General features: G+C 49.7%; 1 long non-coding RNA gene across 1 annotated transcript; it reads right to left on the reverse strand.

Moving 5' to 3' along the window:
* Positions 1–676: 676 nt before the first annotated feature.
* LOC143391114 (uncharacterized) lies at positions 677–4,373 on the reverse strand. The gene is made up of 3 exons (XR_013090266.2): positions 4,124–4,373; positions 2,057–2,326; positions 677–935 (listed from the first exon to the last, which is right to left on the reverse strand). It is a non-coding gene; the product is annotated as an uncharacterized LOC143391114 (long non-coding RNA).
* Positions 4,374–21,917: the final 17,544 nt, after the last annotated feature.

Genomic DNA, 21,917 nt, shown 5'->3' on the forward strand with positions numbered 1-21,917 from the left:
CCCCACCCTCACCCAAGAGGCTGTGTGCAGCTCTAAGGAAAAACTCCTCAAAGAGAAGACGGTGTCTTACCCAGGACAATTCAAAAGCAGCAGAAACTTCCTTCTCAAAAAGCAAAGGGCAGGGTGACCCAGGTCAGGGGATTTGGACTTCCTGACCTCATCCAAAACGACTAGGGTGAGGCCTGAGGGAAAGTCTTTATACCTGTAAGGAGTGAAGGTGGGGGACGAACAGGAGCAGATGGTAAGTAGAGGAGGGTCTGCAGAGGGGTGGGTCATGCGGCTCTAAGAGGACAACTGAGGCAGCCGTGGCCCCAGCACACCGGGCTCTGGGCGGCTCTGGCAGCCTGACTCTCCAGCAACTCTCCAGGCCTCAACAGCCAACCTGGAGGGGGGAGGCCATTGCTCAGCCTAATGGGGAAATAGTCAAAGGCCTTGCAAAGCCACAAGTGCTAATGGATGCAGACCTCCCTCGGGGACCATCACCCAGCACTAATCTACGGCAAATCTGCTTTTAACTCTCACTGACCAGCTCTCCTCCTGTGGGTATGGAACTGCTCTGCCTTCACATGGGACATGGTTTATTAATCCTGAGAGAGCCTCAGCTCATTGCCACTCAGACCCCTTACTCTCACCCCAGCCCCACCCCAGAATGCCCCCATGATAGGATGGATGCAGCTGGGCCCTGCCTACAGGGATTTACTCAAGATCCTTTCCCGCCCCCTCAGGATCTTGATCTTCTGAGCAGCTGAGGCTTTCAAGGTGCAGCCAGAAGAACTCACAGCCAGAACCAGGGACAATCTCTGACTCTGTAGGTCTCTCTCTGGTTTCTTCAGGGAGGAGCCCTGCCTGGGTCGGGGGAGATGGCCATGCCTGGGACTGAAGAAGACATGGACATGGAGGGTCAGTTCACCTCCCAGAGCCTTGGGTTCCAGATCCTAAAGTAGGAGACAGAAATAATTACAGGGCAGCAATATCTTGTCAGGATTAAATACAGTAATGGATGCAAAGCTTTGGTGCAGAGTTAGCAATCACAAAACGCTAGCTCATTTTATGAATAAACCTTAAATTCTGGAACAGTTTGTTTTTAACCCTCACACTTGTCAAGTGTTTTTGTAGTTCCTATAACACTTTCTCGTTTATTTATTTATTTATTTATTTTTGCTCCATACAGCAATCATATTTGAACACAGGACAAATACTACTGGCCCCCTTTTACGGATGAGATGACCAAGGCCCAGCAGGCTAGAAGAAATTGTGCAATTTTCACAAGACCCAGTGAGTAGCAAGACCAGGATTAAAACCTCTGGACTTGAATCCTGGATTTTTCTGCATTAGACTTGCAGCTGGATACAAATCACTGCTTACTGGGCTCCACTGGGTTCAGCATGCGACCCAGTCGTTCAAGGAACTTAAAAGGCTTTGTGGACGCTTCAAGAGCAGAAGAGTCTGGGGTGACATGATGAAACCTTCGGATAATGCACATGCCTCAGGGTTGGGGCTCAGGTCTCAGGCTATAGACAGCTGGGGAAAAGAGCTTTTCTTACAAGATAATAATAATAATAAGTGTGGTGGGGTGTGCATTGTGAAAATTGAAGGGAGACCACTTCAGTAGAATAAGGGGACCAGATGAAGGAAAGAAGGGAGAGAAAGCAGAGGTCACTTGGCTGAACTGTTATGTGCACATATGAAAGTGTCACAATGAACCCCACTATTATGTGTAATTATAATGTCCCAATAAAAAAATTAAAAAACAAGAGTTTTTTCCTAAAAGTGGTTAGAATGGGGGTTCCAAAGGCCAGAGAAGGGGAGGATAACACCCATCAGAGAAAGGTGGTAACACTCAGCCCTCCTCCCGGACTCCCAGGTGAGAGGCCCTCAGACAGCACACGAATGGCACAGGACATGAGTGACAATGGACATCGATCCTTCTCCTAGCCAAGTTGGAAAATGAGTTAAAACTCTTCACAAAAAACATCAAACTCCTGAGGATGACAAAGAGGCACAGGGGTGTATTACTTATCTATCTAGTTGCGTAAAAAGTTCTCCCCAAACTTACTGGCTTAACACAGCAGTATTCATTATCTCACGGTCCGCATGGGTCACGAGGTTGTGAGAGAACATTGGCTGGGTGGCTCTGGCTTGGATCCTCTCTGTGGTTACAGTCGAGACGTCGGCAGGGGGCAGTCATCTGAAGGCTCGACTGCGTCAGGAGGAGCCACCTCCAAGATGCTGCTCTCACATGGCTGTGGGCGGGTGGCCTCAGTTCCTCACATGGGCGTCCCCATAGTGTTCCCGGAGTGGCTTCATGACAGCGCAGCTGCTTCCCCTGGAGCCAGAAGAAAGCCACCATGCTCTGAATGACCTAGTCTCAGAAGTCAGAGGCCATCACTTCTGCCTTGTTGCTATTTGTTAGAAGCAAATCTCTGAGTCCAGCCCACACTTAAAGGAAGTGAATTAGACTCCACCTTTTAAAGGGAACTTCAAAGAATTTGTAGACATATATTGAACCTCCACAAAAGGATTAAACACCATTAAATGGGCAGTGTGCTCAGAGCAGACCCAGGAGACCACCTGCTGGTCAGGACCAGTGTGCTACAGGCCCTCCCAACAGCGCAACGGAGTCCCCGTCACACACCAGTCAGGGTCCTGACTCCTGCCCACATCTTCATGTAACTTGGGCTCCCCTGAGTCAGAGAGATCAGGCGCCCCCAGGTAGGAGGTGAGATGAAGGAGGGAGAGATTGTCAGGGAGGTGCCAGGACATGGTGGAGGTGGCCTTCATTCAAGCCTGAATGTGTGGTGGAAAGAGAGGTTGGGCTACTGCACCCTCCTTCTTCTAGCCAAATTGGAAAATGAGTTAAAACTCTTCACACAAAATGTCAAACTCCTGAGGATAACAAAGAGGCACAGGAGGGCATTACTTATCTATCTAGTTGTGAAACAAGTTATCCCCAAACTCTGAGCTACTCTACCTGCACCAGAGCAGGAGTGGGCTCCGTGTCTGCCCAGCACATGTTACAGGAACATGTTTGTGTGCACATTTGATAATACTCATAGGTCTGGAAAGGAAACTGCCTGCTATGGTTTGAATGTTGCCCCCCCCCCCCCAAACTCATGCTAAGGTCTCTTTAATTGCCATTGTAACAGGATAAAGCAGTAGGGCCTGTAAGAGGTAATTAGGCCATAAGGCCTACTCCCTCATGGGTGGATTTAATGTCTTAATAAAAGAACTCTTGGAATGAGCTCCTTCTCTTGCCCTTCCACCTCCTACCAGGGATACTGTAGCAAGAAGGGCCTTAACAGATGCTGTCCTGATGATCTTGGGCTGCTCAGACTCCAGAATCATGAGATAGAAACATCTATTCATGACCCATTTCCCAGCCTCAGGTATTCTGTTACAGCAATACAAAAAGGACTTAGGCATTGCCTTCCCAGGATCCTAACTGACCTGGGAGCAAAACTAAGGCCATAGAGATGAGACCCACCTGCCCAGGCTCCCCCTCCAGCACAGCTGTCCACTCCCCACCTGAAGAAGGCAGCATCTAGTACCACCTACCCTCCATCCAGCAGGAGATAATTCATTGGCTGACCAAGAGCCACTCAGATAATCTGTCTTAAGATTTTGGAACTCAGGGGCCCAGAGCCTGGGCCTCCATCTGGGGCAGGGCCTGAAGCTGAGGTCAGGCAGTCAGGGCAGGCTGGGGGAGCTGGAGAATCTATTTTAGGAGCATGTGTTGATGAGCAAGCGAAGCTGATCCGCAGAGCCAGGCAGGAAAATGGAGCTGAGGGAGCGGCAGGGACAGGCCTGATGGCATTGGAGTGGGAAGAGGCGGGGCAGAACCCTGGGGCCTGGGAGCTTCGTAGCTCTCCGGGGTCCTGGAGGCTCTTCCCTGGGCCCCACAGGGCACTCCAGCATCCTTCCCGGGCATCCCTGTTCCCTAAGCAGGTGTGAGGAGGGTTCTGTTCTGGGCAGTCAGAACTCCATGCCTCAGACCTGAAAGAGGTGGAGGGGACAAGGGGGGCCCTGGGCTCTGCAGCTCCACCAAGGAGGACCTTCAGTAAAACTGTCCACACCCACCCTCCTCCCACCCAGGGAACCCAGAGAAACAAAATGTGGCACTCACTTAACTCTCCCCTGGGGTCTGTCCGTGCATCTTCGTTCCTTCTAACTCTCCCTGGGGCTGAGTCCAGCAGCAACAAGGAAAAAAAGGCAGATAATACTCTCCAGCCCCTTGGGACAGAAATGAGCAGAGAGAAGAGGTTTCCAGAAAGGGCAGCCCTCCGTACGTAGCCTGGTGTGCGCCGTGGCCTGGCGGTGATGTCAGCAGCCAGCAAGAGGACAGGGACGTTTCAGCCCCACCTGCCTCACACCACTGCATCGATCCTTCTCCTAGCCAAGTTGGAAAACGAGTTATGGGCCTGAAGTCCATGAGGACTCCTACACAGTAACCAGGCCAGCTCAGTAGGGTGGACGCTGGGAATGTTCATTGATTCATTCAGTAGACATTGGAGCCCTTATGTGTACACTAGGCCCACCCTTGGAACCAACTCAGCCCCTGTCCTCAGGAGCTCACGGTCAGTGGGCATGACAGGATGTGGAGAGCGGCCGCTAAAGGACATGCGGAAGGGAGACTTTAGTCATGCATGGGAGGCCAGGGGGAGCCGGGCCTGGAGGAAGGCGCGGGATGTCAGTGGGAGAGAAGGGCACCCTACCTGAGTGAGCAAAGGGACAAAACACCCACCGGGGACCCTGGAGGCCTGGGGGCTCCAGCGCTGTCATTAGCTCAGAATCCCCTTCCTTTCCCTGGGCCTCAGTGTCCACTTAGCTGCTCTCGGGATGACCTAGCGGCCCTGGCACTCAAGAGCCTAGGGTGGCAGGCCCCAGGCTAGGGCCGAAGGTCGGGGAGTGGAGTTTGTAGAGTTTCAGGTCACTCAGTGTTTTCCCAGGGGAGCCCTGTATGGTCAGACACCATCTCATCTCTCTGTCCATGAAGTCAATGATAATCCAACAGGGGCTGGATTCTGGGTGTCAGCCCCCAGGCAGGGCCCAGGGTGAAGCCCCAGCACACACAGTGCTGGAGAACCTGAAATACCTTGGTGCGTCCCTGAGGGCTCTTGAGGAGGACGTGGGTATCTCCCACCTGCCCAGTGAGGTTACCCACATGGATTTTATTAAAAAGACCCCTTTGGGCTGCTTTACCAGGCAACAACCTAGCAACCAGGTTACCAGGACAAGTTTTACTTTCCTTTTCCAGAGCCCCCTTCTCCAGCAAAAGGGCCCATGAGCTTGGTGCTTAAATTCATCTATAGTCTCTCTGAAATGATTTGCCTTCAGCTTCCCATAGATTGACCACCTGAAATAGGCAGGATGACCCTGGGACCTGTACCATGAACACAGAACAGCCCAATGTGACTGCTCACTGAGGGTACTGGAAGGGAAATCAGACTAAACCTGCTAAGGTCAGATAATGGAAGGTCTTACATGATGAGCCAAGGAGTTGGGTTTAGAAATGGAGGAGTGACTAGCAGGAGTTGTTTTTTAAAATATCCAACAGCAATGACCTATATGGATAGGTACTGGGGGCAGGAAGGGGCTTCCAGCAGCCAGGGGAACACTCAGGCAGGGGGCCCTGAGCCCTGAGCAGAGGCAGAGGGACCAGAAAGGAGCAGGTGGGTGGGAGAGATCATGCAGGAAGTGACCCCTACAGGATTTGACCAGGATAGAAAGTAGGAATTGAGGGAGGAAAGGCACCCAGAAGACTGGGAATGTTCCAGATTTCCCTCCACAGCAAACCACATAACTAAAGTTCCAAGATGTCATGAGACTACGTCCCAATAGCGCACACACGTACCTAGGAGTAGGAGTCCCAACATCCAGAAAGTCCCCACATGCCAGCAGGTCCCCACACATGGGATAGCTACTCATATGCATCTTACCCAGTTGCTTGCAAAGGACCCTGGAGTGACAGGGCTTCCTTGCCCCTCAGCTTCCAGGGTCTCCCCAAGCCACTCAGCAGGAAGGCAGTAAAGAGCCAGGGGGCTGGGCGAAGGGGAGGCCAAGGCCTCTACTCTCATCAGAAGCCTCGCTGGTATTTTTAGCGCTGCAATCAAGAGCAGGGCCCGCCTCTGGATCGGCTCAGGCAGCCTGGGCCGAGCAGAGCTGTTAAAAATGGAATGAACGCCACACGCTGCAATCAGTGGTGGCGGGCATGGGGCCCCCGGCAGGGCAGCAGCTGTGGTTACAGAAGCTCTTGGCCCTCAAGTCTGGCAGAGGAAAGGGGCATCAGGCTCCCCAGAGCATGCCAGGCTCTGATGGCGGCTGTCCCCTAGCCATGATGCCCAGAAGCCACCACCATGCATCGGAGGACCCTGCACACTGTCCTGCAGGCCACTCCATGACAGTCGGCTCTGGGGGCCTTGGCGGGGAAGGCCAGGGAGTAGAGGCCAGGTGGTTGGAGTACCACCACGGGGGCAGGTTGGGTAGAGCAGGACATGGAAGGCCCCAGCGTACTGCTGAACAGGGGAATCAGCTGTCGGCACCTCCTCTGCTCCCCACTTTCTGTCCTGAAAGCCCCCTGCCAGGAGCTTGTCCCTTCTGGAGTGTGAAGGCACAGGAGCTGCCCAGGACAGTGGCAAGCTTACTGGGCAGGGACCCAGGAGGCCTAGGTCTAAGCCATTTCTGCCACTCTGTGACAGCTTTGGAGCCTCGGGCAAGTCGTTTCCCCTCTCTGGCCTCCACGGCTTTGTCTGTAAAATGACAAGGCCAGAGCAGAGCACAGACGTGACAGATTCTCCAAGCCAGTGGCAGGCTGAGCGCAGAGTGATGGATACTTCAGGGGCCGCCATCCCAGAGCAGAGCGCTCCTTGCCAGGGGTGGAGCCTGGCGCTGCAACAGCACAGCACTTTGCCCCACCCAGAGCAGGGGCCTTGGATGCCCTCCAAGGTCAGGCTGATGTGGGGTGGTCTTATCACCCTCCCACCCAACCAGGAGCTGAGAAGGCTCCGCAGGGTGGGGAGAGGACCAGACAGAGCCGGGTCAGCTTCCTTGGTCCTTCAAGTGTTCCCTTTATCAGGGCCTCCCTCCAGGGGCCTGGTCCACCCCAGCTGAGCCCTCAGCCTCACAGAAAGCTGTGGGTCTCTGCAGCTGGCCACCATGTCGCCTGTGGGAGGGTGGGAGCTGGTGGTATTTATTGAATTTGTGTTCAAGCATAAATCTGTGTTGACTTGCCTCAGCCGCGCTGAGCAGCAGACGAGCTATCTTAGGAAGCAGGCTTTGCTGTCTGTCCCAGGGCCTCCTCATGCCTCCAGTGGGACAGATTCCGCCTGTCATCTGGGTGTCTCGCATGAGGATGCACCTTGAGAGGTTAATCCTTCCATCCCCTGTCTTGCTCCACTCCCCTGGCCACAAGCCATGCCAAGTCAGCGTCTTCTCCAGGACATGCCCCAGACAAGTGTGCTCCACATCTGGCTGGGCCTGCAGATGTTCAGCAGCTGGAAGCCCCCTAGCCAAGCTTGGAAGCCCCCTGCTGTCTTCCCTGCCAGAGCCAGGCTGAGCCAGTGATCCTGGAGCCAAGGGCAAGGGAAGTGCTAAGCTCATGCCACCTGTCTGGCTGCCCTGCAGGCACCCTGTCCTTCCACCTGGAAGGCAGGGGAGGCACCGTGTTGTCACCCACACTCAGAGTGTGCAGACTAGAGCACCCCGAGGCTGGCATATGGCAGAGGCACACACGTCACCATGGGGTGGGTAGGGGACGCATCTAGTGTTTCCTCAACACCTCAGAAGGCGGGATGGGAATCTGTGTCTGACAGCTGCAGGCTCCGTGGCTCACTGAAGGCTGAGTCGCACACCTAGTGCTTCAGATGGCTGGCCAACATGGGGGTGTCATGGGGACTCTGTGGCTGCTTCTGCCACCTCCGCTCAGCCTGGGAGATCCAAACCCACCTCAAAAAGCAGAGGTCCCCCCACATCTGAGCTGGCCAGCTAGGTGGTGGTGGACTTGGCTCTTTGTGAGTTTGGGAAGGCTCTCTGCTGAGGGCTCAGAGCCCCCCAGAAGCTGCAGGCTATGGAAGACAGAGACAGGGGCCGGCAGAGACTACAGAGGAGAGAAAGGGGAATATTTGAAGTCAAGAAAGAGGACCGGAATTGTCTGGGAACAATGTACCCCAAGAATCAGGAGGAACTTCTTCACTCCAAGCCAGGAAAGCACTCAGAAGGGAAAGTCCCAGGAGGGCAGAGGAGGGCCCTGGGGGTCCGGGTGACAAGAGGTGGGAAGTAGGGAGTGGGAAGGAGAAGGGTGATGATTCTACTGGACCCCTCTTTTTTATGACAACATTTAAACACTATTACCTGCTGGGAGCCAAATGTTTGGGTCCATCTCCCCAAATTCATATGTTGAAACCTAACTGTCAATGTGTCAGTTTTAGTAGGTGGGGACCACAGGAGGTGACTCAGTTGTGAGGGTGGAGCCTTTATGAGTGCTATCAGTGCCTTTATTTAAAAAAGAGAGAGAGAGAGCTTCTTACCCCTTCCACCATATGAGCACATAGCAAGAATAAAGCCGTCTAAATAAGCCAGTCCCAAGAAACCAAAGGCAGACTGTTCTCTCTGATATGCAGATGCTGACTCACAATAAGGAGGGCGGATAGAAGGTCAGTGGATCAGACAAAGGGGAATGAAGGGAAGGGAGTGGAGATGGGAATAGGAAATAGAATGAATGGGACATAACTTTCCTCTGTTCATGAATGAATACACGACCAGTGAAACTCCGCATCAGGGACAACCGCAAGAATGGGATCCTAATTAGAGTAAGTTATACTCCATGTATGTATAATATGTCTAAGTGCACCCTACCGTCATGTACATCCACAAAGAACAAATGAAAAAGTGAATTAAGCCATCCGTGAACCCTGAAACTGGACCTCATCAGACACTAAGTTTCCTGGCACCTTGAACTTGGACCTCCGAGCCTCCAGAACTATAAGAAATAAATTCCCGTTGTTGATAAGCCACCCATCTACTTATAATCTATTCAGAAATGGATTCAGACATTTCTCCACCTAAGGGGAAATGAACTACCATCTCTACAGATGAGAAAACTAAGGCTTGGAAGCTGAGTGACCTAGCCATCCTCACACAGCGGGTTCTCGGGCTCAGTGTTCACCTCACTCGGAGTTTGCACATGAAACCATCAATCCCCTCACTGTCAGTCAATTCTTTTGTGTTTTCCCTGAGAGTCCTGAACAGAGAGACCTGCATAACCAAGACGCACAGAGAACAGGAAAGACAGTCCTGTGTTTGGGTGTTGAAGGAACCCAATTCGGCAGTCTTTTATTTTCAATGAAATGCCCAAAGAATGGCAGCCCTTCCACCACTAGCCCTCAGTGTTAAGGTACCTTTCCAGACTTTCTGCAGGTGGACATTTGGAGCCGCCTCTAGGGAGGGTCTCTAAGATGAACTCCATCCAGTGTTGATCTTGTTCATGGCAGAGCTAGGGGTGGAGATCCAGCTCTGTAAGCTGAGCTCCCTCCCCTCCCCCAGCCCGGGCTTCTTCACCTACAAAGTGAGGGGCTTGGACTGGGAGACCCCTGAGGTCCTTCCTAGCTCTGGTTCTATGATTCTAGAAAGGCAGAGGCAATGGTCAGGCCCTCCACCTCCTAACCTAGTCCCTGCTGCTCTCACTCAGATTTTCTCAGCCTCCCTCCTGTCCCTGGTGTCCCTGCAGCTGAGCAGCCTGGGTCGGGAAGTGTTCCGTGGACTCGAGGGAGATAGGCAGGGTGCCTGAAACTCAGAGCTAACTAGCCATGAGGCTAGCAGAGGGGACCAAGGTGCCCCGGCGCCGTGCGGAAACACAGTAGAGAGGAGGGGCCTGTCCACTGCCCTCACGAGCTCCCTGCTCTATGGTGAACACAGAGCCACCCAGAAACCTGGAGGAAGCTCGCACATGCCGCAAACCCAGAGAATAGCCCCAGCAGCTGGAGTGGAGGGAGGTAGAGAAGTAGGACAGGCCACATGGACATCTGCCATAGACTGGAGGGGACAAGCCCTAAACAGGAGCTCCACGAGTGACGTAAAACTTCCTGGCAAATGCTTCTGAAAAGCGGAAAAATTTAGGCCACCAAGGGCAAGGCAGGTATAAAGCCTGGTCCATCTTCTTGGCAGCATGCCCTCCCAGAGACCTCTGTGCCACAGTCATGGTGAGCATGTGGCATCAACACAGTGGCCCATTGGCCCGACCCTCAAATGCTCCTGAGTAGAGAAACACCATCTGTTGCCAACAAGAGAACTCAGACCTCAAAAAGAACTGGACAGCTGGGGCAGTGGAGTCACAGACAGCAGAAAGAAGGGGAAAGGGACAATTCTACTCCGAGAGCCAAAGTCTGGATGCACAAGTACAGGATGAGGTAGAAACCATTTCTCAGCAGCACATGAGAAATAGACTCAAGATTCAGTGGAAGACCAACTAAGAACATAATGAGGCCACTGGTGTATACACTAAGCATCTGGAGTTGGCTGTGCTCGTGGAACAGTGGTCGACGGAGCGAGGACAAGGTCTCATGCTCCTGAAGTCCTGTGCTCAGTGCTGGGTCTCCCACTGTAAAGGGGACAGAGACAACTAAAGCAGCTGCCCAGGGGAAGGATGGGAGCCACTGGGGAAGGCTGAAGCCATGTCACAGATTTAATTTTGCAATGCTATGTCCCCAGCATTCCTTCAAGTCCCCGGTACAACTACTAACTTGCTCCATCGTCATGATGACTCTAAGGCAGACACTCTCATCAGCCCCCTTGGGTGGAAGGAGGAGAAAACTGGAGTGCAGAGAGTCTGAATCACTGTCTCAAGGTCATGCCACTTGTGAGTCATGCCACAGGACTGTAGGAGACCTGGCTCCAGAGCACACATGCTTGACTCTGCTGCTGGGCTGCCTCTTCACTACAGAGCCAGCTGAGGCGGGGAGCCCCAAGACTGCTGAGGAGAACTGCAGAGTGGCAGGCTCAGAGCTGTGCACACAGCCGGAAGGACCTAGGACAGCAGCTTGGGGCACCAGGAATTGTCCAAGGAGATTGAGTGCAATCTGTATGAGGGAGGATGGGTCCTACTGTCTGGGGAGCTCCCATGCTCTCCCAGTGCACAAGTCTCTCTAACACATGGTTTTTCTAGAAATTTCTTCTGGGTCTGTTTTGTCAGGGCTGAGGTATCAGTCTGTGATAGAGAACTTGTCTAGCATGCTCAAGGCCTTAGGTTAGATCCCCAGCCCTATTCAAAAAAAAAAAAAACAGTTTTGTTCCCTCAACTGAATATATACAGAAACTATACCTCACCTCTCTTCAGACCCTCCTATGGTCTATAGGTACTTGATGGAACTAAGGAATTGAACGGCAAGGTGGGGGAAAGGACTTCCTAAACTTCTGCTCCACTTCTCCCCCTTGCAGAATTGTCTTTTGCATCAGTCCAGTGGCAACAACATATTGGCCTTGGTCACCTCCAGGAATGGAGAGCTCAGTAGCACTTGAGGCACCTGTTGCCTCAGTGGATGGGCAGTTCCATTAGGATGAGAGCCTCTTGATATTCTAGGCCAGCTCCGGGAGGTGCGAGAGGAGGGCAGGATGGTGTAAAGTCGAATGCAGGGCCATATAGGCTGAGATCTTTTATGCAAAAGGAAATATAGCACCTTCTATTTGTGGGAAACCTGAGATAGCAGGTTAGAGCCTTCTGGTGCTATAGAGAGGAAGCAGAAATGATCTCGCCCCCCTTACAGGAACAGGTGACAGAAGCAATGAGGTCCCCGCTGATGGTTACAAGAGTGGAGAGCGGCAGAGATGGAGCATGAATCCAAGATGCAGCTCCTGGGGGCTCTCTAACCTGTTGACAGCAAGCAGAGAGGCCTAGGGTGGCATTTCACATCACATGCACTCAGATGGCATATTCCTGCACCAAAAGCTGTTTAAATGCACACTCCACCCCTCCTGGGGCCCCAAGAGCATGACTAAAGAGATGTGCTGCAAACAGAAAATATACCATGAATTTGAAAAGAAGAATGTAAGTAGCTCATTAATGAGTTTTAAATACTGAATACATTTTGAAGTGGTACCACTTTGAATATATTGGTTAAGTATAATATATTATTAATTTCTTTAGAAAACTTTAAACTATGAGTGCCACAACATGCAACTGAGACACTTGTGTAAAACACAAAGTCCCTATTAGTGCTAAGGGGTCCCGAGAGTCAGCACCCCAGGAGTGGAGGAGAGACTGCGGTGGGAGGTTGGATGGGAGATGGACTTGGGAAAGCCTAGAAGGATGACCACGGGTGGGAAGAGATTAAGAAGTGGGCACATGTCATGTGACAAAAGGCGGGGTACAGTGGGGAGTCTAGCCTGGTTGGGGAAGGAGGTTCCTAGCAAGAGCAATAGAAAATAAGCCAAAGCTGGTCATGGACATGTCCCAGTAGAGGCCCTTCCAATGTCCTGGCTTTGTTCCCAACCAGCTCCAAGCCAGGCTTCACTCCATGTGGCCTGTCTCCTCAGCATTCAGTCAGTAATTCATGATTGAACCAACAGGGGCTCTGTTAGGTTCTGGGGCACAGCAGTGAACGAGACCTACTCAGTTCCTGTCCTCAAGGAGCTCACAGCAAGTAGACAAAAGGGCAGAAGATTACAGGGCAGGTGCTCTGGCCACCCACGCTCACCCCAGCACGGCAGTCCTGCAGTACACCCCAGGGTCCCCTCAAAGATGAGGTTCACCCAGACCCCTTCCTTTTTGCTGCCCAATTCTAAGCAATTAAGTCTGAGAGTCCAGTCATGAAAGTCCGGTCCACCCAGTAGGTTGGGGGCCCACACCTGGATTTTCTGGGAGCCTTGGCACCCATGGGGGCCTGGCAGAGGCACCAAAGTGAATAAAGGGCCTCCCCCCCCCAAGTCCCAGCTACCATCGGCCCTGTCCAAGGTGCTGAAGTCACTATGCTGGTGGTCTTCAGGGGGCGGGTCACTGCCTGACTCCTACCCAATCAAACATTCCTCAGAACAAGGGGCCACACAGCTTAGCCTGCATTCTCGGACCTTCTAGACCTGGGCTCCCAGCACTGTCTCCTCTGATCTAATTTCTTTCTCACCAAGATACAGAGGTCAGGAAAATGGGGGCTGACCCAACCCTCCCCCCAGCCTCTTAGCTTGACCCAGAGGAAGCTAACAAAGGCAGGAAAAACACCTCTGGGCCCTACTGGCCCCTGTCACCCATTCACAGGACTCCTTGGGTGGCCCAAAACTGTAAGAGATGAAGGCCTCACTGTCACATCCTACAAATCAGGAACTGGCCCTGGCGTCTGTGTGCATGTTAGTACTGCAGCCAAACACACCCAGCAGCCCCCTGCCACCCGCCACACACCCAGGCACACACACACAGTGCCCAGTCCATTGTACCCACTAGGACAGCAGGTCCATCATCAGGGAGGAAGCTGGGCAAAGCTGCTTGGAGGTAGATGTTGGGAGATGCCACCCTCATGGCTGGAATCTCCCTGCATCTTGCCTACAGCTCAGACTCAGCAGGCATGTCCCTGGTCCCAGAGAAGAATAAAAGTGCATCAGGAAAAATGGAAGCTAGATGCGAGGGCAACCTCTAGGAAAGGCCAGCTTTTGTGACTTTGAGCAAGTCATGCTTCCACTGGGCCTCGATTATACCCTCCCAGTAACGTGCATGATTGCAAAGGTCCCTACAGCCTCCACCCGAAGGCTCCAGGGTGACATGGATGCACCCAGGAGAGCTTGGCATGCTGACAACACGCACACCAGAAGCCACAGGAGCAGCATATGTGCCCAGTGAGGGACCGTCATATCCGCAGAAACCTGCCTGGCACTGTCTGCTCCAGAGACATGGGAAGAACACAGTCCCCTCTGCGTCCCACCACACCCAGCAGCATCTCCGTGTGCATTGTCAAATCAGAACAAACAAAAGAGCCTGGCACAAGGCCTGGCCCACGGCAGCTCCCCACGGGGCCGAGTCCCTTCCCCCCCCCCCCATCCTTAAATGTTTATCACTTTCCTTGGGGAATGGAGGGGACAGGGGAGCCGGAAAGAGGAGGGGCAGAACAAGGTCAGGAAGGCTGGGGGAGTAAGAGGGACCACAGCTGCCACCATTAATCACCCTCCTTGGCAACCTGCATCTTGTGAATCAGCATCTGTGATACTGATACAGGCTGCTGGAGGGATGGAGGTGACACAGTCACAGGCAGGCTGTGACTGCACGGGGGAAGGGGCGGCCAGGTTGGGTCTTGCTTTGGGGGCTTAATCTCAGTTGGATACGCACACGCGTGCGCACACACGCACACACCCATGCGTGAGCACTGCCATTCTGCAGATTGCAGAGCCCCTCCTCCTGCTGCCACCCCATCTGTGGTCAGGCTGCAGTCCCCTCTGTCTGCTCCCCATGGCCAAGCAGAAGGAAGGCACCTGCTGCTTAATATTTTACACTTTAAGGACTCTATGAAGCCAGTCCCTTTAGAGGAACAGGGACTGTATAATGAGGCTGACTGGTGTCATAGAAAGGATATGAGATAGCCTAGGACCATCTCCTCTTCCCCATTCTCCCCTGAGACCTGCAGGCTGAATGAGTGGCCCTTGATTGGTTCCCAGTAAACCTTGCTACCCACCAGCTGTGTGACATTGCACAACTCACATCCCCTCTCTGGGCTTCAGTTCCATCATCTGTGCTGCGAATGGGTTGGATGACAAGATCCCCAAAGCCCTTCTGGCTCCAACAGTCTGTGGCTCTGTGATTCTATAAGCTATTTGCATGTCCCAGCAGATGGCCAACAGCAGCAGTCATTGGCTGAGCTGATTCCCACCAATTCCCTGTAAGAAATGAGCACATACAGCAAATGCTCTTTTTGGTTCCTATCCATGCAACAGTCACTGTTTATAGTAAAAATTCTGAATTATCAACTGTTTTCATTATAAGCAAGGAAGGGTAGAGCAGAGCAGAACAGAATTGCAGGTGGGATTTTTACAACTCCTTTGTTCTGCTAACATGGAGCAAGCACCCACCATTCCCCTCATCTTTAAAAATGCAAACACCTCTCTCTCTCTCTCTCTCTCAAAGAATGAAGTTAAATTTCATGCTAGCAGAATTCTAGGACAACCCCCGAGATCCCTGCCTCCTTGTAAATATGCCTACATTTCTCCCTCCCTGCAGTGGGGGTGGGACTCCTGAACATGATGGAGTGAGGCAATCGAGGTCTTAAATCAGTTGATTTCTGAGTTAATTAAAAGGAAAATTATCCTGGGTGGGCCTCACTTAAACAGTGGATGGCCCCTTTTAAAAGAGGGACTGGTCCCTCCCAGGAGAGAGCCAGCTTCTCCTGGCAACTGTAAGGAAGTAAACTGCTGCATGAGAGAGCCTGTGAGGGTCACGTGGTTGGGACCTGTGAGCACTGCTAGGAGCCAAGAGAAGTCCTTGGATGGCCGCCATCGAGAGAAGGGGACCTCAATCCTATGATCACTAGGGACCGAATCCTGCCAACAACTGTGTGGCCAGAAAGAGGAGCCTGGCCCCAGACCCAGATAGGTGCTAAGGGCAGCCAATGCTGGGACAGGAGCTTTGTGAGCCCCTGGACAGAAATCTTGGCTAAGCTGCGCTGGGTTCCTGATCCACAGACACACAGGAGGCCAACACGTATGTGGTTTTCAGCTGACACGTCCGTGGGCACTTATGGGTCAGTTCTAGAAATACTAACACAAACACCCAACGGAATCACCCACCTCACGTTCGTAATGTCTGCCAAGGGGGTTCTGCCTGTGTCACTCTCTGACACCAAGCACAGTGACCTCCCTCCTCTACCATTCGAGAGTTGACCAAGACCCCTCCCTGGACCCCTGTCGCTGAGACTAGGACACAAAGACAAGCGGCTACTGTGTCCAGGGAGGGTCGCCTTTTCCCACTGAAGGCAATGACATCTGTTCAGCCCCATTCCAACACAGGATGGCAGGGACTCCTCCAGGGGACAAGTGCCCTTCCATTTGTCCCAGCCAATGTGGTGAAGGCAGGCAAATGACTCTATCAGCTTCCAGGCCAGTTGACAGCCAAGCCGAGCGTTATGTCAACTGCCTCCGGGAGGACCCCCCACTCCCACACCCACAGCGGAGCACCTTGGCACCCACTTCAGACCCACTTCAGACGCCTGCCCTCTGCCCCCTCCCTCGGTGCTCTCCCTCCGGCCCTCCCTCTCCGTCTGCCCCACGGGGCACCCGTCCTCACTGCCTGTGTCTGCCACTTCTGCCTTATCGCTGCAGAAGGCTCACCCAATGTGACACTGGAGGACAGAGGGGCGGGAAACCAGCTGAGGCTGTGGGCTGCACGAGCAACCAAGGCCCAGGGGGTGGGGACAGAGCACGCGCCACAACCCCATCACCCAAGCACCTGCCCCCGATTTCTCATGTCACCACTGCGTGCCCCCCAGCTCTTTCCTTATCTGCACAGGCTGAGGACGAGGAGGGGGAGTTCCAACGACAAGCAAACTCGAGGGCAGAGTTGCAGGGTCTAGGTCTCTCTATCTACCCACTCCTTCTTCCATGAATATGCCAAGAGGACTGTGGTGCCCAAGCCCCTGGGAGGGGCATCCGCTAAATGTGCCTTTCCCCAGCAAGCAGCCCAGGCCTGTTCCCCTGTCCTCCTTCCCACAAATCCTGGTCCCACCTTCCCATGGAGCCAGACAGGGAGTAAGGAACAGGGCTAGGTGAGGCGGTGAGATTTCTGGGAGCTTATCCAAGGAAAGCTTGAAAGTCCCCTACACTTTAGCCTTTTACTAAAAGCAGAGAAACAGTATTGGCCCTACATCTACCACTTAGGAAACACAGGAGTACAATCTAAGGAAGTGGCTCATAACTGACCCTGAACTTGAGATTGGCTGGGGTTGATTTAGTGCTCTGGGGGCTGGTTTGCACATATCTGCAAATGCCCTGACTTCAAGGCTGGGGTCCCGAATACTCAGAATTCACAGCCACCCTCTCTAGGTCCCTTCACACCAAACATCCTTTCCTTCTCTGAACAGAGCCGCCTTGCTCCTGCCCCTGGACTTGCGCAGCTGGCCACAGTTGAGTGTGGTCTCTCCAAGATGCACATCAAAATCTTCTGGGGAGCTTGCGAGGGATGCAGCTCCTGGCATCTTTCCTAAGTTCTCCAGGTGAGTCTCACACATGCCAAAGTTTGAGACATGCCAAAGTTTGAGACCCCTGTCTAGTTTCTGTGCAGCATTACTCTTTTACTTTGCTAATGCATAAACATTTCCAGAGAAAACTAGGCAGGAGCAAGTTCATGTGTTTGATCCACTTGTGAAGTTATGTGATACTGGTCATTTTACTTCTCTAAGCCTCAGTCTCCACAGGTATAAAATGAGCCTCTCCGTGACATAATATGTAAATATTAAAATGTTAATTATTCATTCCACAGTTATTAATCAAGCTCATATTCTGTGCCAGGTACAGACATGCTCATGACAATCTCTGACTTCTGGAGGTCAGTCTTGTCAGGAAGAAACATTAAAAAAAATAAGTAATTTAAGGAAATAAGAACATGTTAGATATTGCAAAGAGCTGTGTAAACAATTAAAAATACAGCAACAGAGAATTACTAAAGTGTACTCGAGAAGAAATAGCCCAATTTTCCTGTATCTACTAAAGACATTGAAATTGTAGTTTCAAAAAATTTCACAAAAACAAAAAACAAACAAACAAAAATCCAAATGGTCTGCTTGATGAATTCTAACATTTGAGAAAGAAATGCTAACAAATCTATACAACCTTTTCCAGAAAGTTGAAGAGGAAGGACTACTACAAAGTTCACAAAGCCAGTAGTATTACTTCGATACCAAAATCAGACAAGGACATTAAAAAAAAAAGGTATCAGCTGATATCACTCATAACCACAAATGCGAAAATTCTAAACCAAATTTCATCAAATTCAACCCAACAATATATTAAAAGGATAATACATCGCAACCAAGTGGGGTATCCTAGGAATACAGGGTTAGTTTAACACTCCAAAGTCATTCAATGTAATTTACCTTGAATAGACTACAAAAGAAAAACCATATGATCGTGTCCATAGATGCAGAAAAAACATTTGACAAAATTCAACATCCATTTCTGATTTAAAAAAAAAAAAAAAAAAAAAAACCTTAACAAACTAGGAATAAAATGTAACTTCCTCAAACTGATAAATTCATCTATTAAAATACAGTTATCATCATATTTAGTGATGAAATACTGATTTGCTTTCCCCCTATGATCAGAAACAAGGCAAGGATATCTGCTCTTATCATCCCTGTTCAACATGGTACTGGAGCAATCAGGCAAGGAAAAGAAAGAAGAGAAATCCAGATTGTAAAGAAAGAAGTAAAATTACATTTATTCACAGATGGCAGGATCATCTGTGTAGAAAATCCAATAGAATCTATAAAAACTAATAAGCAAGTCAGCAAGGTTGCCGGATACAAGCTCAGTATATGAAATTCAAAAATATTTCATCATCAATCAACTGGAAACTAAAACTTTAAAAAATAATATATTTTCCAATAGTATAAGATATGAATTACTTAGGGATAAATCTAATCAAAGATATGTAAGCCAGGTGCACTAAAAATTACAAAATATTGCTGAGAAAAATTAAAGAAAACCTAAATATACACAGAGGTATACTGTGTTAATGGATCCAAAGACTCAATACTGTTAGGGCATCATCAATTCTACCCAAATTGATTTGTCAGCTCAATGCAATCCCAATCAAAATCCCAGCAGTCTTTTTTTTCTATTGGAATTGACATGCTAATTCTAAAATTCATATGGAAACACAAAAGACCGAAGAGCCAAAACAACTCTGAAAAAGAAAAAAGTTGGAATAATCATATTACCTGACTTCAAGACTTATTATAAAGCTACAGTAACTTCAATATGTGGTATTGGCATCAAGAGAGATGAATAGATCCATGGAACAGAATAGAAAGACTAGAAATAGACCTGTGTGTCTGGTCAACTGCTGTTTTACAAAAGTATGAAGGAAAAAAAGAGAAGACATTCTATCCATACTACACAACATATACCCAAAATGAAAAATCATTCTGTAAAACAATGCAAATGTTAAATCAAAAATATATCATAAACTATCAAAATATATCATAAACCTAAATGTAAAATCTAAAATTATATGATTTCTGTAAGAGGACAGGAAAAAATCTCTGTGACCAATGGTTAGGCAAAGATTTCTTAGAACACCAAAAACACAATCCATTAGAGAAGAAATTGATAAATTTAGATGTCAATAAAATTAAGAACTTCTGGGGACTGAGGCTGTAGCTCAGTGGTAACGCATGTGTAAGGCACTGGGTTCAATGTGTAAGGCACTGGGTTCAATCCTCAGCACCACATAAAAATAAATAAAGATACTGTGTGTTCATCTACATTTGTATATGTGTCAAATATATTTTTTAAAATATCTTTTAAAAAAATTAAGAACTTCTGTTCTTTGAAAAGCACTGTCAAGAGAATGAAAAGACGCACTGTGGATTGGGAAAAAATATTTGTACATCACATATCTGACAAATATCTTTTATCCAGAATATAAAAAGTTGATCCTACCACTCACAAAACATTTGAGCAGTTCATCAGAGAAATACACACATGGCAAAGAAATCCTTAGCATGATTAGTCATTAGGGGAATACAAATTAAAATCACAATGAGAAACTACACAGTTATTATAAGGCTAAAAATAAAAGACTGACTGTACCAATTTTAGTTGTGGAAGAATTGGAATTCTCATACATACATACACAGATGCTGGAGGGAATGTAAAATAATACAGCCACTTTGGGGAAGAGTCTGGACATTTTCTTTAAAAATTAAGTATGGTCCAGCCCTTTTGTGCCAAGAATTTACCAAAAAGAAAAACTTGTACACAGTTGTTCATGCAGCTTCATTTATAATAGCCTGCACTCGAAAACAGACCAAATGTCAATCAACAAGTTAATGGAGTGATAAATGGTGGTATGTCCATTCATTCAGTGAAATGCTTCTCAGGAAAATAAAGGAAGTAATTATTGATACGTGCAACATGGGTAAATTTCTAAGTAACTGTTGAGTAAGAAAAGCCATATCCTCAAAGAAAAAACATAATTCCATTTATGTAATGAAATTCTATAAAATGCAAATTAATCTATAGTGGCAGAAAGCAGCTCAGAATTTGCAGGGGTTGGGGAGGGAAGGGGACAGGAAGAAAGGATTACCAAGGTGCATGAGGAAATTTCAGGAGGTGATGGCTTCCTAAATTATCTTGATTGTGGCAATGGTTTCCCAGGTTGTATATGTGTCAAAATGAATCCACTTGATCATGTTAATAAATATGTGTGGTATATTATATGCCAGTTATACCTCAATAAAACTGCCTTTTAAAATCCAGTGATAGAATAGAGAGTGTCTCCCGGCTACCTTGGTTTAGCCATCAGGAAAGCCTCTCTGACATTAAGCTGATCTCTGATTGACAAGAAAGAGCAGCCCATAAGAAGTCTGGGGCATAGCATGCTAGGCAAAGGGAACAATCTGTGTTTACCTTTCAAGGTCAGAAGGAGACTGGCCCATTTGAGAAACAGACCGGTTCACTTCCAGGGAAGCCATGTGGTACAGAGTGCGGTCATAGAGGCAGGCCGACCCTGGTCAGAAGGGTTTTGTAGATCAGGCAGGGGGTTGGATTTTGTTCCAAGTGGATAAAAAGTCACTGGGTAGATTCTAAAAAAGGAGTGACATGATCTGATTCCCAACTGTCCTCAATCATTCTATTTTGTACCAATCATTCTATTTCTTACATATTTTAAAAACGAAATGTATGTTGAAAACAAGATGATTTTCACTGTCATGTGGAGAATAGATGGCGAATGAGAAGCAGAAGCAAGCCCTACTGAAAGGCTACTGCGGTCAACAGCGGAGCGGAGAGGTGGGGAGGTTTCTTTGGAGTCTGATTTGGAGGAAGGATCTTAAGTACCTACTGGCTGGGGTGTATTTGGGAGTACAAGGGCTTTAAGATCAGCATTTGTGCAAGCAGCTGGCCCTCAGGACGCAGTGGCTCTCTGACCTCCATAGACCCTCTCAATTGTCCCCCTCCCCTAGGCCGCCCAGAGCATCAGCACATTCCCTGGAGTCACTCTGGCTCATCATATTGTGATTGGTTGTGTCTGCCCCACTTCTGGACAAAGATCTCTTCTTTCTACTCCAGTACCTAGTATAGTGCCTGACAAAAGGCAAGTACCCAATATTCATTAAATAAAAAAGTGAAAGAAGAGCTAGACAAGGAGGCTCAGGCCTACAATTCCAGCAACCTGAGAGGCTGAGGCAGGAGGATTGCAAGTTTAAGGCCAGACTCAGCAACTTAGCATAGACCCTCAGCAACTTAGAACCTGCCTCAGAACAAAAAACAAAAAGGACTGGGGATGTGGCTAAGAGGTAAAGCACCCCAGATTCAATCCCTGGTACAAAAAAAAAAAAGTGAAAGAACAGCTAGTTCCTGAGCTCATGAATTCATGAGAGCAGGACAGGGAGGGGTCTCAACCTGCCTTGGCCTTGGCATCAGAGCTTTTCCTCCACCTTTGCCCGCCCTGCCCTGCCACTCCACCCACTACAACAGCCAGAAGCTGCAGCCACGTGGCCAGTGTGCTGGGCAGTCGGTGTCAGCCGCCTCCTGCCAACAGGCCCTGACCTAGTTTGGAGTCGGCCAAGCCTGAAGACGTCACAGCAATTGCAGTTTCTCAGATGGGCTTAGTGAGCAGCCTCTGAGGCTGGATCCAGCTTGAAATGCCAGAAACTTAGTAGAGCGCTGTCCAAAGGATGTCAGCATGTGATGGGGCAGGGATAGGGGGACACTAGCTCCTCACTAGCTTGGAAGAGATT

Source organism: Callospermophilus lateralis, chromosome 2 (assembly GCF_048772815.1).
Source record: "Callospermophilus lateralis isolate mCalLat2 chromosome 2, mCalLat2.hap1, whole genome shotgun sequence".
NCBI lineage: Eukaryota > Metazoa > Chordata > Mammalia > Rodentia > Sciuridae > Callospermophilus > Callospermophilus lateralis.